The sequence below is a fragment of the Panthera uncia genome, chromosome B1 (assembly GCF_023721935.1).
Source record: "Panthera uncia isolate 11264 chromosome B1, Puncia_PCG_1.0, whole genome shotgun sequence".
In the NCBI taxonomy this organism is placed as follows: Eukaryota; Metazoa; Chordata; class Mammalia; order Carnivora; family Felidae; genus Panthera; species Panthera uncia.
In genome coordinates, this window is record NC_064811.1 from 45,088,149 (window position 1) to 45,104,751 (window position 16,603).

The following is a 16,603-nucleotide window of genomic DNA, read 5'->3' on the forward strand; positions in this document are numbered from 1 at the left end:
TATTTTGTGGGGAGTTCTGCCTACCTGGGTACAAACAAAAGAACACCTTTTTGAAATCCTCCAGAGCATAGACATTTCTTCATTTAAATTTCTCCATTTAATTCTTCCCAGCAGCCCACAAACTATCTTACCACAAGCTGAAATCAAGAAAAATGTGCTATAACTTTAAAGCATGAGTCTCTTCTCTATTTATGATCACCTCCATTACTTGCCAAGTGGAAAAGAATGGTTGTGGACAGGCTAGACACAGAATTTTGAAAAATCACTTATATTTTGCTTGAATTACTAGAATAGTTGTTTGCTGTTGTTATTTTTGGTAGCACGTATATCTCATTAATCCAGCATGTTTCGATTATATTAAAATACTGTCTTCCCATGAACATACCCAGGGACAGGGGAAAGAGATCAGCTTCAGAAGCCACTGGCCAATAATAGAAGTTGGTCTGTTATTAAAATTCAACCTAGGAGAATCCACAGTAAGTATAATCTGTATGTAGAAAATTGGTTGTATATAAAGCTTGTGACTGCTGGAGATCTGATTTTTTTCCATTTTATCTTTATCCACAAAGTAATGATTAAGCCTCATCTTGGCTATGCATTCCTTTTGGGTTACCTGTGAGATGGTCATCATGTCCCCTCTGATTCTGGTCATCAGGAAATCACAGTGTGTCACAGGGTCTTCTCAAGTTTTGTTCATTGGACCTTTGTACCCGACCCTACTGTGTAATACCAAAGCTCAGTGTGTGTCAATATTGAAATGGAAACCTCTGAAAAGAGCTCCACTTCCTTACACCACTCTCAGGGGTGATTTTCATGGCCCCAGCTCTTTGTGTGACCTCTGTTCCTTGGTATTTTAAAGAAAGATTGGATGGCACGGTGTTGGCTATGATGAAGGTTACTAAAAATGACAACTGACCCTTTAATGAGATTTAAAACATGGTGTATTGAGCTGTGAGGTTGTCAGTGGTAATGATATTTTATTCTCATTTTCTCACATCTCTTTTAATTTACAACAGATTGCAAAAAAATGTTTTTAAGGGCTACCAAAAATATGATTCATGGCTTCTGCTTATGGATATCTTAAGCTCATTAGAAAATTATGAAGATGCATAATGCCCAGGTAAACTAAAGACTCATAAAACATTTTGCTTAAGGTAAAATTGATTTCAAATGTGCTGGGGAGTGAAAATTAGTTAGCCTTACATTAATTCCCTTTAGCTTGGAGACTACATTGTATGGGGCAAGGTAGTTCTTTAAATTAAAGATGGCATAATTAAAAGTGCAATAAATTGAAAGAATTACTTTATTTGATATAATTTCTATGCAGTCTGGTCTCACTGTCTGATTCTATTATGGCCCTGCCAATGAGTGGTGACGACTAGGTACTGATTTTCAACTGTATTATTCTTCACTGTAATCACCCTTTATTATAACACTTACCTGCAAGGGTACATCGATCAGAAAATGCCCATTAATTACACTGCTAATGGTCAGCAAGTGAGAGGATTATGCTAGAATGAATAGGGAACGAGCTGTAAGTACCTTTGGGATAGTCACTGTAACTACAGCAGTGATACCATGGGCAATGCTGAATTGGTAGGCAAAACTGTCTGCCTGGAGCCTGCGAGTAACAGGTATTATTGATCTTTCATTTACTTGGAAAACTGTAGGAGCCTGAAGCCTAATATTAACCAGTGGTACTCAGACCTTCTCTGGCATGGCCAGGTATGAGGAGTGTAGTTCCCTGATAATGCACAGAGAGGAAGATATTTTTCTAAATGACATGATTTGATTCCGCTTCAGGTTTTTGAATGTTACTGTACTGTTCTGAAGAAAGATGAAATTTTAAACATGAGTCACAAGCTCTTTATACTTGAATACAAAATACTGCAAAGAATAATGATTTTTAGATAAGTTATTTCCAAATATCTAACAGGTTAATGGGAGCATTTATATAATATATATTGATTTTTCTTTTAATAATTGTCACATCCTTTAGAATTATTATAGTGTTCACTAACATGCAGATATGTCATAGAGTCTTAATCTAGCAGTATCTAACTTTGACCCCATGGGTATTGGAATTACACTTCTATTTCTTAAAGATTTAGTTTGTGCTTAGAAAAATCACACTTGTCAAATTTTGTCTTATTCTTGTGGCATGGGGTATATAGTTGGCATAGTTTTTGAATGCCATTGAGCTTGAAAAATAGAAAGAAGGGAAATGAGATGATTTTAAATTGACTTTAATAGAAAATTGGGGAGTAAAGTATAACATAATTAGAGAAAGAAGAAAATGGATAATTATAGGTCACTCACTGGAGAAATTAGGGTATAAGTTGATCTTAATGTTTGAAATAAGAATGGGAAAAAGCAGGCAGGAGAGCTGGAAACAGTCTTGAAAAGAAGCAGAATGACAGAATGACTTTTCTTCTTTATCCAACTTCATTGCTAACGCATGAGTTAGAACGTTTTGGGCTATTTTTTTTTAATAATTTATTGTCAAGTTAGCTAACATACAGCGTATACAGAGTAGTCTTGGCTTCAGGAGTAGATTGCCATGATTCATCGCTTACATACAACACCCAGTGCTCATCCCAAGTGCCTTCCTCAATGCCTGTCACCCATTTTCCCCGCCCCTCACTCCCCTCCATCAGCCCTCAGTTTGTTCTCTGTATTTAAGAGTCTCTTATGGTTTGCCTCCCTCTCTGTTTTGGGCTATTCTTGAGGTGAGTCAGAAGCAGCACTCGTCAGGAGGAAGCAGAATCACAAAATAAATAAATGAAGAAACAAGTAACTAAAATGCTGAACTTAAATATCACTGCTCTTCATTAGTCTCTTGACTGAAATGCAAAAAAAAAAAAAGCAAAAAAAAAACCCTAAAAATAATCATCTGCCAGTTAGGTTTTTTTTTAAATGAAGCACTCAGTTTTTTAAGTTCTCCCTTTGCCAAACAACTTTGATTTTATTTTCTGTCTCAGATTGTGTGAATGTACTGCTTGCTTTTGGCATTGAGGAGAAGCTTTTGTCTCCTGTAGATGCCAAATATAGGGCAAATTAATATTCAGCATACCTATTACTCAGGAATTAAAATACTATTACATTTCTTCAGAATGATTTCTTTTATTACAAAGATACATTTAATTAGGCATTTAAAAATGAAGTGTTCCTTGAAATTTGGCTGTAATTTTATTATTTCCATAATTCTCTTGCCAAATTAATTAGATATTGTGAGCCAAATGTATAATTTAAAATCAGCAGATTAATGCAAATGATATTTTATATGTAAAATTAAATAGAAGAGTTTTAGAGATTTCTTAATTTAATCTGAAAGGCAATTGTGAAATAGTTCTCTATATCAAAATTAAAGATGTTATTTAAAATTAATTCTAAAGCTAAAGGACAAACATTACTTCAGATTAAATACTAAAGGACAAAGATTAATGGTGAAAAATCTTTAATTAGTAGGAAGGAATTGAGTGGAAAATTATTAACTTGTCCCTTCATAAATCTTTAATACTAATTGATTAGTGCTTTATCTTTAAAGATATAATCACTAGAGTGTAAATAAGCAGTGTAACCTTTCTTAATAGCGGGCTATAATATTCCACCAGACACTTGAAAGGCACTTCTGGAATAGTTGAACTAGTCTTCTCTAACAATATTGAAGCCATTTTATTAAGAAAGCCAAATTCCCATGAAATTTAGAATCACTTCCTAAACTTTGAATCTCTCTTTCTGTGCCACAAATATCACACTATTTCAAAAGTACTAAAATTACCTCTGACATTAAAAAAATGCAATTTCTCAGACTCTCATTAGGTAGCCACTTAAAAACATCCTTAAGGATTTATTTTTAATCTCTAACAACTACATTTTGTTAGAGAACTGTCAATCCCTGCCCATGCTCACAGTGGTCAAAATTTTTGAATTTTTGAAACCTATTGCTTTATTAATAAGCATAACTGGAAGTAGTTTTCTCTTGTTCAATGTTATAGAGAAGTCCAGATCATAAGGATAAAATGAAAACCTGAATGCTTTTCATTAACATATAAGGATTTGAAGAACATCTATTTGTCAGAATTTCTCTTGGAGCAAGCACTGTCTGAAAGAAGTACTTTGATAAAGCAGTTGCAGTTTATAGTGACACCTCAAGGGCACGTATAAAGAAAATAAAAAAATTGTCCTTAATTTTTGAGGAAAGAGATAAGGAGAATAATTTCCCTTGCTTCCAGAAGAGAGATAGTGAGGGAGAAGAGTAATATAGTAAGATGAAAATATGTAAGCTCTCTGAAGGCAGTGTGTTGCATGATGTGGCCGATACTTGGGATTCCCCATAAATACTTGCTGTGGGTATCTTTCTTACAGAAGCTTGAGAAAGTACTAAATTTTGCAATACCTATTAATATAAAGTACAGCACAAATAGTATGCTTGCACGGAAATAGAAGCCAAAGACACGTTCTAGGCCCAGAGCTGAAATCTGGGATACCTGAAATTAAAGGAATTATATTGGCCCAGTAATGAAAAATATCCAAGTGATAGTCTATAGGAATCATGAATGATATTGAGGAGGGAAGATGTTTTATTTGGCTTGGTCTTCTATGACAATACCATAGACTGGGTGTCTTAAATGACAGACATTTATTTCTCACAGTTCTGGAGGCTGGAAAATCCAAGATCAAGATGCCAGCTGATTCAGTTCTTACTGAGAGCTCCTTTGCAGAGGGCTGACTTCAAGCTGTATCCTCACATGGTGGAGAAAGATATTAACTCTCTTACTTATGCCTTTTCTTATAAGTATACTAATCCTATTCATTAGGGTGGAGTCCTTATGACCTAATTACTCCTAAAGGCTCTACCTTCAAATACCATCACACTGGGACCTGAAGCTTCAGCATATGAATTTTGAGGGGACAAAAACATTCCATAGCAGACACATTGCTGACAGGAGATGGAAAAAAGTTGATACCATTATGATGTGTGAAAGAGCTAAATTTGACAATGCAATGTTTCTGATGATCTCTTTTTAGTTAAAAAAAAAAAAGTTTTAAGAGATCTTTTCCAATAAGAATGTGGTCACCTCTTTGATTCAAATATTATTATCATTTATTTCTGTTTTCAAGACTGCTAAGCAAAATGGCACCCATATTAGTAATAATTTCTGGGAGGGAGTTCAATTGTGGTTGAAAGTGTGGAATTCATTCAAGCACTCATTGACCTTGAATGATGTGGCTTCAGGCTGAGAACAATATCCTGAGAGTAAGGCGACGTAGTACTGTTGCTCCAGTTTCTTATTTTGGCTGATAGACAATCAGAAGGAATTGCCATCTGTCTAAGTATAACTTTAGTTCTTCCTTACTAGTGAACATTGTCTGTCAGTTAAAAGACCATTTAGAAATGTTAATGTTACAACGGTCATGTAATCTTCTAATCTAGTGATTTCCAAAGTGGGCTGTTTGGTTCCTCCAGTGATTAAACCAGATGAAGAGATAGAAGAAGAAAGTAGAAGTTCCATTAACATGAATATGGCAGACATAGGTTAGCTGGTCATCAAAATCATTAATTTTTTTTTTCTGGCACACAGGTAGATTACATTTCACAAACTCCCTTGCAGTTAGGTGCATCTATATGACTGATTTCCAGTTAATAGTATGTGACCTGAGTGATGTATTCGACTTCTAGGCCTGACCCATAAAAACCTACATTGTTCTCATAAATGCTCTTTCCCTTCTGCTGATTTGATGGATGATATAAGCATGGTGACTTCAAAAGCCATGTGTTAAAGATTGTGGAGCCATTTGTAATAGAGTTGCCACAGATAAGGAATATATCTTTTGATATATATGAGGAAGAAACAAACTTTTCTTTCCATTTACTTTCTTTCTTTCTTTCTTTCTTTTTTCTTTCTTTCTTTCTTTCTTTCTTTCTTTCTTCTTTCTTTCTTTCTTTCTTTCTTTCTTTCTCGTAGCTGATGTTACTTTAATGATATTTTGGTGGATGTTTTATAACCATAATATATTTATACGACAGTGTATGTATTATTTATAAAGAAGCATGCACATGTACTGGGGGGGGGAGTATACTATTTTCTTTTCTTACCTTGAAATGTATATAGTCATAAAAAAATTTCAGACCAATGTTTTAATCAATTCTTATTTTATGTGACTGGGTGGACATAGCTGTGTTTGATTCTTTTCATTTTTCCTTTCAAGAAATATTTATTGGACAATAGCTGCAATATGTTAGATAGGCACAGGGCTAACCAAAGAGAATAAAATGATGATCATATGTACATGGATACTTGTCTTTATAGAATCTGCATTCTGGTAGGAAAAAACAGACAAAAATAAGTAAAGAGATAAGTATAATGATTTTTACTGGATAATTTTTATGAGAGAAAGAAGTAAAGCCTTGAGAATAGAAAATAATGATAGTAGGGTAGTGTCCTTATTTCATGCAGGGTGATCAGGAAAATCCTCTTTCAGAAGTGGCAAGTGAGATGAAACTAATAGTTAAGTGAAAGATAAGGGTCAACAGAGAATTCCAGGCTATAAGGATTGCATATACATGGGCATTTTGGAATTCAGTTTTGGAATTGAAGACCAGTATTGCCCAAGACAACATGACTGAGGGAGAGAATGGTACAAATGTGGTTACAGGAGGACACAGAGATATGGTTCATGCAAGACCATATAGACAGTGGTTGACAAATTACTGCCCATGGGCCAAGTTTGGCTAAATTTAGCAAAATTCTTCTAGTTTCTCACAAATAAAGTTTTATTGAAACACAATCATGCTCAATCCTTTACATATTGTTTATGGTTGCTTTCATGATACAGTGGCTGAGTTGAATAGTTTAAATGAGACATATAGACCAAAAAGCCTATAATATTTAGCAGTTGGCTCTTTACAGAAAAGTTTGTTTCTGTTTTTTTTTTTAACGTTTATTTATTTTTTTTGAGAGAGAGAGACAGAGCATGAGTGGGGGAGGGACAGAGAGAGAGGGAGTCACAGATTCCAAAGCAGGCTCCAGGTTCTGAGCTGTCAGCACAGAGCCTGACATGGGACTCAAACTCATGAACTGCAAGATCATGACCTGGGCTGAAGTCAGATGCTTAAATGACTGAACCACCCAGGTGCCCCAAGTTTGTCTGTTTCTAACACAGAATGTGGACATATTTTGGATTTCAAGCTACAGACAATGAGAAGCTATCAATGAGTTTTAAGCAAGAAAATAAGATTATTCTGATTTATGTCTTATGAAGCTCCTTCTGATAAATAAGTGGAGAATGGATTGGAGAGGGACAAGAATGGAAATGGAACTATTTTAGGACATTTATTGTGGCCCAGGTAAGAGGTGATTGGGGCCTCTCCCACCATAGAGTATGCAATAGAGTACACAAGCCTTTTGAATTGGATATGAAGGGTTGAGGGAGAGAGTAGAACCAAACGTGAGTCCTCATGAGTCCAATCCAAGGGTGAGGTTTTGTTTGAGTAGTTGAGAGATGTTTAGGCCTTTTACTGAGATAGGAAAGAATGGGTTTGGTGTGTGTGTGTGTGTGTGTGTGTGTGTGTGTGTGTGTGAGTGTGTGTGAAAACAACTTTTAGAAGGAAAAAAGTTCTCCTTTGCATATATAAACAAGATGCAAAGGAGAGGTCTGGGCAAGTGATGTAAATTTTAGAACCATAGACATAATAATTTTAATGACCTTACTTAGGGAGAACACAGAGAGAAGAAAATAGCACAAGGCATGCTCCTAAGGACTTCAAAGTTTAGGTAGAAGAAAGCATAGGTCGGCCACGGAAACTGAGAATGAGCAGTAGAGATGGGTGGACAATCAGTGATATCACCGAGGTTTAGAAAAGAGTATTTTCAGAAAAGAGTGGTGAAACTTGTAAGCTGCCATGAAGTCAAGTGAGATAAAGAAGGAACATTCCCACTGAACTTGGCAACATGGATTTGACCTCTACAGAGATGTTTGGAGATTTGATTGGAACAGTTCCTGTGGAAAAGGGAAGAAACCAGTATTTAGAGGAATTCATAACAAGTAGGAGGTAAGGAAGTAGGGAATGCTGTGAAAACAATGCATTTGAGGAGTTTGACTGTGGAGAGGAGCAAGGAAACGAGGCTATATCTAAACCAACATATAGGGTTATGGGAATTGAAAAATATTTATTCTATATTATTTACTTTTAAAATTATGGCTGCTGCAATAGCATATTTAGAAATAATGGGAATGGGTATGGTAGAAAGAAAAAGACTAATGATGCAGAAGGTTGGAGGATAAATGATAGATAAAGGTCAGGGCACCTGGATGGCTCAGTGGGTTAAGTTTCCAACTCTTGATTTCAGCTCAGGACATGATCTCATGGTTGGTGTCAGCCCCTCATGACAGCATGGAGCCTGCTTGGGATTCTCTCTTTCCCTCTCTGCCCCTCCCCTGCGCACTCACTCTCCTCTCTCAAAATAAATAAACAAACATAAAAACAAAAGGTAGAAAAGAGGATATTGGTACCAAGGCACCAATGGATTGATCCGATGTATTGACCTTTCATGGGGAAAGACACTGTAAAAGAAAAAAAGAATAATATCATTCAAATTCAATCAGTTTTTAAGATGACTTGTGGGAATAGGAGGGATTTGTATGTTATGGCTCCAATTTTCTAGTTGCTGTAAGGGACAGGTTTACTAGGAGATTGTTGGTGTAGAAGAAAGAGGAGGAATTGTATGGGAAGAGAGGGGAAAATGTGGGCAGTATTGAAAAAGTGAAAAAAAGCAGTAATTGAAAAAGTGAAATCAGTCAGCTCAGGTGTGATTTTTTTTCCCCAAGAACTGTCAGAGCAGAATGATATGAATGCTGTTAGGAATTTGTGGCAGTAGCTTATGTAGTTAAGACAATAGATTTTGGAATTAGGACAAATCTGGGTTCAAATTCTGCCTTTATTACTAGCAGTGTGGCCTCAGGCAAGTTATTTTGCTTCTCTGACCATCAGTTTTCTTCTCTGTAACACGACTGTGACAATGCTTATCTTGTTTATAATAAAAATTAAAGGAGTACATAAGGTCCTCAGCAGAAGTAAAATAAAGCCCTTAATGCATGGTAAGTATTGTTATTATAAATGGATATTTCCCTTATAAAAGCCTTCATGAGTAAGAGTGCTTTGTTCAGGGGCATCTGGGTAGCTCAGTCAATTAAGCATCTGACTCTTGATTTTGACTCAGGCCATGATCTCATGGTTTGTGAGTTCAAGTCCTGCATTGGGCTGTGCACTGACAGTGAGGAGTCTGCTTGGGATTTTGTCTCCCCCTCCATCTTTCCCTAATGCTCTTTCTCTCTAAACAAACAAACAAACAAACAAACATACATTAAAAATAAATAATGATTTGTTTGGACCTTTGATCACTTTATTTGCAAGACAGTTTCTTTGTTATGAATTTAAATCAAACTATCTGTGCCTTTGTTACCTAAACAACATGCATTGCCCTGAATCTCTTTCTGTCTCCAAGTCCCCATCCTCAACAACTCTAGAGGTTTGCTCTGTTTTGAGGGGATAAAGGACAGAAGGAATCCCATGTTTGGTTGCAGTTAAGTAAGGAGGAATTTCTGAAGAGATGAGTGATGGGCCAAATTTTGAAGAGAAGCAAGATATTGATGGAAAGAGGGGAAATGAATTTGTAGGTCAGTGGGTGGGTGGGGGTTGCATGAGGAAAGATACAGAGATGAAAATAAGCATCTGGCTTATGTGAGATGGCAGACAGCTGGTGCTGGTCAGAGCAGAGAGGCTGCAGTGAGAGGTAATGAGAAATGAAGGTGGGATGGGATCCTGGGGGTATAATATTAGTGGAAAGCCCTGAAAGCCAGGGAGGGCTTGGGGTGTGCATAATAAGTGACACTAAAGCACTGGAGACTGCTGAGCAGGCAAAGGACCTGAAGAAAATGAAGTTAGAGGAAAATCATTAGAGCATCTGTGAGTAGGTGGGATCTGATGAAAAGAGACTGGAGGCGGAGAAACCCGCTCAGAAACCATCACTGCCACTCAGATGTGGGCTGATGAGGACCCTGGGCTGGGTGGCTGTGGGAGTGGAGAGGAAATGGTAGATTAAAATGACATAATTTCAGTATTTGTGGGAGGCTGTGTGAAAAGAGTGAAGAGAGCAACTGAAAATAACTCAAAACTTGAAAACTACAAGGGAACTTGGAGATTACAGCGATACAGTATTTTGAGGGGAGGGGAGGTAGAGACAATGGGAGAAGAGAAGGGGAGTTTTCATAGGGTGAAGTTAGTAAGGCCAGCACATGTTTGTATAAAACTTACATTTGAATTATAATAATGAAAAACCAGGACTGGACAATACATTACTGTTTCAAAGAAGGAAAAATAGTAGGAAGAAACACTACTTGGAACACTCTGCAGAAATTGTAATCTGGGGCAGTGCCAGGGTGTATAAGGTTTCTGTTCCATTTTGCCTATAGATATAAAATAATGTGCAAAAGAGAAGTTGTGAGTTATTTAAGCTTTCCTTGAGTCCATGTTTCTCCCAGTCTTTCCCTCTGTAGTGTTAACTTTGAGCCTTGGTGTTTTAGGACTGGGAATACGAGGAGGAAGTTGGCCATGAGACTGGGTCCTTAGGCAACTCAGAGGTTCTCACAGCCTCCCTGCAGCTGGGGAATACAGTATGAAGCAAGATTTTTCTGAGAGCTGGAATTTATTGAGGAGTCATCTTAGGTGCCACTGGATCATGAGGTGCCATGGTGCAGAGTCTCTAATGACTGACAGGCGATGAGCACTTAGCATTCCTGGCACTGTGTTGGGTCCTCTGCAGACAGTTGTATTTCATCGTTATCACTTAAGCTTGGCTCTCTTTGCAGTCTATATATAAATAGTGCAGTCAGTGTTAGAAGTAAAATATTTTGCTTATTAAAAAACTCCTGTGAATATCTTAGTTTGGAATGCCTTTTTCAACGTTCTCTGTGCTTAAGGAGAGGAAAGACAGAGCCTTTTCAAGTTTAATCAGATCACAGAATTACTGTTACCTTTAACACTTTTAAGGTAACTTTAACTGTGAAGTAAAGTGTAAATTAGCAGGAAAAACATGTTTGGTTTCCTGACTAAGATGGGAAAGTTTCAACAGTTGACATCCAGCTGGCTTTTGTTTATGGCTTATGACTGTTCTGTGTATTTAATAGTGCTGACACAACTTTACAAAGTGAGGACTACCTAGTGAATAAAAAATGCAAGTCCCCATCTTAAAGAATCTTGTCTGGTTAATTTCATATAGAGTATATATATTTCTCTTCTATATTTAATTTATTATATAGCTGTATAATGTCTACATACTTTCCAAGTTCAGTCTCCCAGTTTAGTGAACTTTAATATCTTCTAATATGTTAACTTATTTTTACTGAAAATATGGTAGATTGTAGTTATTTTACTCCACTAAAAAATACTTTCAGATGGCCTGAAGACTTAAAAATAAACGTGTGTTATGTTGGCATTTAATTACATGCTTGAGATTTCTATCACTGGTGAAGGTATTTTACTCTTTTTAGAAATAAATTTATACTTTATGGGTCACCTGGGTGGCTCAATTAGTTAAGCATCCAACTTCAGCTCAGGTCATGATCTCGCAGTCCATGGGTTTGAGCCCCTCATCAGGCTCTGTGCTGAAAGCTCAGAGCCTGGAGCCTGCTTCGGATTCTGTGTCTCCCTCTCTGTCTGCCTCTCCCCTGCTCACACACACTCTCTCTCTTTCAAAAATAAATAAATGTTAAAAAAATTAAGAAATAAATTTATACTTTATAACTTAATAAAAATAGTATATATTTAGGCAAAAATGTGTGGAACAAGGGAGTTAATCTGTTTTGAATTTGAATTTGTAAAGGACACTTTTTCTAAAAAATTAACCCAACGGTATAAACATATTAGTACATGTAGCTCAGGAAAAACTGGTTTAAAAGTAAATGAATCAAAAGTATGGTATTAAAAAAAATAAAGTGTTTTCCATGTTTGAGCAGGTGTCTGTAGTATTAGGCTGGGAGTTTGGAGCACACAGCTAAGGTGTGGGCAAGAGAAGTGTTTGTCTGCAATCGTACTAAACCACCAGAAAGTACATCCCATCTGCTTTGTCCATACATTGGCCACATGGGCCAGGAAGTGTTTTTCACCTTGCATTCCACAGTTTTCTGAAGCCTCTTTCAGTGTAGTAGCTCTCTGAAATTAAGTATGATTTTGAAGACAGGCTTCTCTATAAAGCAGGGTGAGAACCTTCTTAGGTGTGAATTAGAAGTAGACTTCCCTTCCTTCAAATCACTTTATAAGGGTTTTCATACCTATGTTGAAAGGACATGGGAACGGCTCCTTATGTAAGCGGTCTCAGAACTTCAGTGGAACCTATGCCGAGTACAGTGGCAGCTGGCACTCTCTCCAGTCCAGCTGGTTGCAAGGCCTTCTCCAGTGCCGGCTACTCTGCTCTCCTCTGGGAGCTTCACTGAGGCCTGATGAATGGAGAGAGGTAGCCTCCAGCCCTCTCTGCTCAGCTCAGGAAGATTGCTTTCAGCACACACATTTCCAAACCTTTATTCTAAAAATCTTTCTGGTGAGCTTTCTAGAGAAAGTTTTTCCCCCCTCCCCACAAATGTGGGGGAATACACGAAATTAAGATTCTAGGCTTTAAAATCTCATATTTAGGAGCAGGGGTTAGAGGGACACAGGAAGGAAGGTGACCTTTTACTAGGGTTGAGTCTTTCCAAAGTTGGAGGAAGGGTTCCTGGTGGGGAAGTTGAATACAGAATAAACCTAAAGAGATTAAGAGAACTGTGGAGCTGGGATCTGACACTGTTGACTCATGGACCTCGTTTCTGGGTGGTGATCTCCAAATCTGATCTTAGATAGTCTTTATTTTAGTGCAGGAATGAAAACATTTTAGACTTCTTCATCAGAAGGAAATCCAACTTCTGAGTTAGTTAAGACTAGTTTCTTACATTTTTAACATTTTTCAAAGTCTGCTCCCCAAGCCCAGTCATGTCCAGTATTTCTTTGTTAATAGTTTGTTTACTGAAGTAGACCAATTCCACCATTGTTTATCTTTTGTGTGGAAATTCACCATCTCTTTTAAAATCAAGCACCAAAGGTCTACCTCCTCCCAGACTGACACTAAAAGCTGGCTCTCCACATGTGAGGGATGACTGAACATTAATTCCCAACCACTATGCCTAGAGATTCCTCTTCATTTTAGTCTCTTCACACAAATTTCTACTCTTACTGTGCAATGGCTGATCTTGGAGAATTTGAGTATAAGTTCTTGGAGGGAACCAGCAATATTCCTTATATCTTCCTGAAGGCTGCTGAAGTGGTGGAAGGAAGCTCAGAGATATTTTAGGAATGGAGATTGCTATTTAACCTGTGCTCTTGAAAGCTTCCTACACTATGGAAATGGGGAGTTGAGATTTCTGAATGGAGGTGCAAGCACTGGAGTTTTACCCTCTATGCCTACTAGGGATACAGGGGAGAACAAGAGTCACCAATTGTTATATCAGGACTTAAAAATTTTTTTTAATGTTTATTATTTATTTGAGAGAGAGAGACAGAGAAGGAGCAGGGAGGGGCAGAGAGAGAAGGAGACACAATCTGAAGCAGGCTCCAAGCTCTGAGCTGTCAGCACATATCCCGACATGGGGCTCAAACCCAAGAACCATGAGATCATGACCTGAGTCGAAGTGGGACACTTAACTGACTGAGCCACCCAGGTGCCCCATCAAGCCTTTTTTAATAGCAAGTGGCAGAATGCCCAACTCAAACTGATTTAAAGGGTATCTATTAGCACATAAGAAGTCTGGAAATAAAGTTGCTTTGGGAAAGACAGTGCTCAAATGATTTTCACCAGGACAACATTCTCTCTCTTCACTTCTTCATATAACCTTTTTGGCCTTGGCTCCAGTTACTGATAGACTGTGCCATTAGGGTGCAGCATCAGCCTCACACCTCACCAGATTCAGGTATGAATTCAAGCATGCTGTCAGTCATTCAGGCTAAGGTTCTGAGGCTAGCCCTGCTTGGACCTGACTGACTCAGCTTGAACCATGTGCTCACAAATAAATCAATCCCTGCCCCCCACTACCCCCGGGAAGGAGATGATCTGACTGACCAGGCTGGGATCATGTTACCCCAGATGGAAGTGAAATGACCTCCACAGCAACTGTGTGGTCTGTGAATGAAGGAAGGATGAGTCCCAGTATGAAAATTGGAATGCTACTAGCAAAGTAGGGTGAATGGATTCTGGAGATTTAGAGATAATAGTTGTCCACTCTGACCTTGCAGTACTTTCTTATGAAAATATGTTTACGAAGAGAGTTAATATTTTACAAGACCAAATTAGCTGAGTAATGAAGTTATATAATAAAGAACAGCTTCTACCAACTTCCTCCTCATTTGGAAACTTAAAAAAAAATTTTTTTTAATATACTACACTGCACAGCTCAACTGTATATTAGATTTACTGATGACAATGCAACTACCAGACATATACTACCAGTATATGATGTACTTGGAAAAACTATTGGAAATGTGTATTTATGACTCTCTTTACAACTAACATGAAAAGACCAACAGAGATCATTTGAAACTTTTGAAATACCTTGAGTGACAACACATGGTCTTAACACGTTAAAATTGCTATCAATGAGAAATGCAGAAAGGATAAGAAAACTTAGTGAAAGAAACAAAGGGAAATTACAATAGATGCTGAAGTTATACAATCCATTATGTATCAGTTTTGTCTTATTCCAAGAATCCTGTTATTAAAAATATTTCTCATGTCTAAAGAATATTGTGCCAATAATTCTTAAGATAAACCTGTGGCCAAAAGAGAAGTCTTAGATTCTGCTGCCATCCTATTTATTCATCAGATTTTACTAGTTCAAATGAAAATCTGCAACTGTCAGTGTTTCATCTAGTTTTTTTTTTTTTTTCTTTCTCAGCTTCTCTGAGTACTGAATCAGTCTTCTATCTCCCCTGTGAATGAGATCTGTTTTGTAAACAATTGACATAGCATTGTTGACAGCTTAGACAGGTCTTAGAGATTCAGAAGGAAGAAAATTGGCAAAATCTACAAAGGCCCAAAAATGTGCAGTGTATTTCATAGTGATATTTTATATTATGTTTTACTCTCTATTTGTTCACCTTAAGTATAATACACATGCATACCCGCATGTGTGCACACATACAAGCATACACATATATTATATTTGATGGAGGGGCATTAGCATTTGAATAATCAAGGTATATATTTTCTGTACAGTGCTCCTAGGTAGAGTATTTGGATAGAATTAAGCTAATTTAGCCAAATGATTAGTTTTATTTTTTATTTTTTGTCCCACAGAATCACTGTGCTGTTGAATGGAAACAACCTAGCTGGCCAGTTATTTTGGTCTCATCTAGGGACATCATGCCCTTTTCCATGAAAAAATTTGGGTTTGCTAATTTCATTATTTAAAGAGCTGTGTCCAGGATTTACAGTTCTTTGTCAGGTGTAGTTGGGCCAAAATAAAATTTCAGTGAAAGTGATGGCTTTATAAGCCAAGATGCACAATGGCTTTATAGTACTTCTAAGTGTACTCTAAGGTACAAGGGAGATGGGAAAGCATTTCTGGGAAATACTCAAATAAGTATTAGCATATGGCAACTATTTTTTTGTTAGTGGGAGAACAAACAACATCTTCTACAATTAAAACTGTAGTTAATATAGCCTGCTGTTTGTTTCCCCAGTTGGTCCAGGAAAATCTATGTGCTTACCTATATCTATTTGTAGAAATAGCATGAGAGTCACTCACAAGCATCTATGGCTATCAACTCTGTAAACAAACAAACAAAAACAAAAGCAAAAGCAAAAACAAAACATAACATCTATGGTAGGCCAGAGTGTTAGAATGTAGCAGAAAGAAACATAAGAGACTCCTAAAAACTGAGAACAAACTGAGGGTTTATGGGGTGTGGGAGGGAGGGGTGGGTGGGTGATAGGTATTGAGGAGGGCCCCTGTTGGGATGAGCACTGGGTGTTGTATGGAAACCAATTTGACAATAAATTTCATATTAAAAAAAAAAGATTTCTATTCTTGAGGGGCTTTAAGAAAAGTTGGGAAATAGGAAATACAAACAAAGCATAAATATTAATACTAAGTAGTATAAGTTCCTAATTCATAGTATAGATCAAGGCCCAACAAATATTTTTTTAAAGGACTAGATAGTAAATATTTTAGGCTTTATGGGCCATATAGTCTCTGTTGCAACTATTCAACTTTGTTGTTGTAGCATAAAAGCAGCTATGTAAATGAATAACCATGGCTGTGTTCTAATAAAACTTTATCTGTGGACACTGGAGTTTGAAGTTCATATGGTGTTCATGTAGCATGACATATGCTTCATTTGAATTTTTTCAACAATCGAAAAATGTAAAACCGTTTCTTAGCGTGCATGCTATACAAAAATAGCATGGGCCAGATTTGGTCTGTGGGCCATAATTTGCTGATCCACAGCATAGATAGTAAGTGCCTGGTCTATTGGGGTACAAGGATATAACATATTCATTGTTGATGTTTCTTCTGT